The following is a 1963-nucleotide window of genomic DNA, read 5'->3' on the forward strand; positions in this document are numbered from 1 at the left end:
AAGAAAGAAAGAAAGAAAGAAAGAAAGAAAGAAAGAAAGAAAGAAAGAAAGAAAGTAAGAAAGAAAGAAAGAAAGAAAGAAAAATATGGAAAGAAAGAAAGATGGAAAGGAAAAAAGAAAGAAAATAGGCGAAACGACGAGGAAAAGCATCCACCAGACACGATCATCCTGGGCCCAGTGTTCCGCTCAGCGCCTGCTCCCCGCCCTTCAATCAGCGTCCTTTGGGAAGACTCCACCCTTGACCTGTGGTCAGTCACTGTCTGGCTTACTTGTGCTTGTCCAAGCGGTCAGTTTATGGCCGCACGGCTCCACTGGACACGACTTCTTCCCCCCACCAGCGAGCGAGGTGTTGATAGTGGTGGGTGGTTAGTGGTGGGTGGTTAGTGGTGGGTGGTGGGCAGTGGGTGGGTGTGTGTTGGCTGGATGCACATACATACAGAGTGATGACGCTTTAAATTTACCTCTTTTCGCTGAGGTCCTTGGCTACTGTTGGCTACTGTTGGCTACTGTTGGCTACTGTTGGCTACTGTTGGCTACTGTTGGCTACTGTTGCTACTTTTTATTGCTGTCTTTGGCGTACGATGGCTGATGCTAGTTGCTGTTCTTGGCTGTTCTTGGCTGTTCTTGGCTTCCGTTATTGGTTGCTGTTTTTGGTTGCTGTTTTATGGCGCTCATGGCTGTTCGTAATTGTTGTTAGTTGCTGTTTGTTTCCGTCATTGACTTACTTATATGCCGAAGTTCATCGTCCAAATTCGAAAAGGAGAGAGGCGAATCTACGAGCATGTGAAAATACAATGTAATAATCTCTCTCCGAAAGACTGTCTCTCAGCACCTTGCCGACAAGACCATTTAAAGCTCTTCTCCTTTTTCGAGACAATGCTTTTCAAATTGAGGAAAATGTGGAGGTTTTTTTTTTTTTTTGTTTTTTTTTAGAGGGGGGAGGGGTGTCCATAAAAGATAGCATATTGACGAAAAAAACCCCAGCTCTAACTTGTTGATATTTCAAAATACTGCAACAGTATTAAACAAGAAACGTGTAATGAGCCATTGTGAATGCCCAGTTGGTTCAAAAGTTCTTTTCAATTGAAATACATGTGTACATGCTGAAGCCATTTATTTCTTTTCCATCACGTAGAATAGAATAGTTTGATTAATATCATGATATCGTACGGCATGGGATGAAATCCATCTCATCATCCCAGTAGCCTTATTTATAAGGTCACACTTGTGCCTTATCGTCCATGTCCGATCAGACCGAAAAAGGAAACGGCGAGGACCGAACTGTTCATCACCAAGAAATGGCACCAGAGACAAACTCCAACCTACTTGAGCCAGGTCATTGCTCTAAGGTCAACGGTCTCTCTCTGCTGTTTTAGCGCCCCTCCACTGGGCAGGGGAGACCAGCAGTGAGAAGAGCATCTTTATTTACGCTCCGCCCTCGTGTTCAGTTGACGACTAATGGTACGTTACAAAAAGAAGAAAATTTAAAAAATCAACCGCCCTGGACATTAGCATCCTCCGCAACATTAGCTTCACCGCGTACACGATCCCTTTTCCCCCTCCCCACCCTCCCCACCCCCGGCCACCCTCAATCCCTTTCCAGTCAGTCAGCCAACGTGACCCGCGGGGAGAAGATAAACGGCGCACGCATCTCCGATGACCTAATTTGAACAGTGACCAGGAATAACGTCCAGCTTCCGGTCAATTTGGTCAAGTCGTATCGAGAAAGCTCCGCGAAGCGAGAGGCTCATCCCCCTCCCTGTTGGGAATGTTTCCGCGGAGCCCGGAGGGGCGTCTGGCGTGGAGACCTCCAGCCGTTCTACTTAGTTTGTCGCCTTCTTCTTGCTGGGGATCTGCGCCGGTAGTTGCTCGATCTGCTCCGATGGGTGGGCCGGAAAGCCTGAAATGGAGATGATGATGTTTAAAGGTGGGGTGATGCTTCTTTTTCTTATTTGATGTGTGG

General features: G+C 46.8%; 1 protein-coding gene across 1 annotated transcript in view; it reads right to left on the bottom strand.

The window, feature by feature from the left end:
- The window catches only part of LOC101856046 (two pore potassium channel protein sup-9-like), a 38330-nt gene that overhangs the window by 35214 nt on the left and 1153 nt on the right, over positions 1-1963 (bottom strand). The window lies entirely within an intron of this gene.

Source organism: Aplysia californica, unplaced genomic scaffold (assembly GCF_000002075.1).
Source record: "Aplysia californica isolate F4 #8 unplaced genomic scaffold, AplCal3.0 scaffold00573, whole genome shotgun sequence".
Classification (NCBI taxonomy): domain Eukaryota; kingdom Metazoa; phylum Mollusca; class Gastropoda; order Aplysiida; family Aplysiidae; genus Aplysia; species Aplysia californica.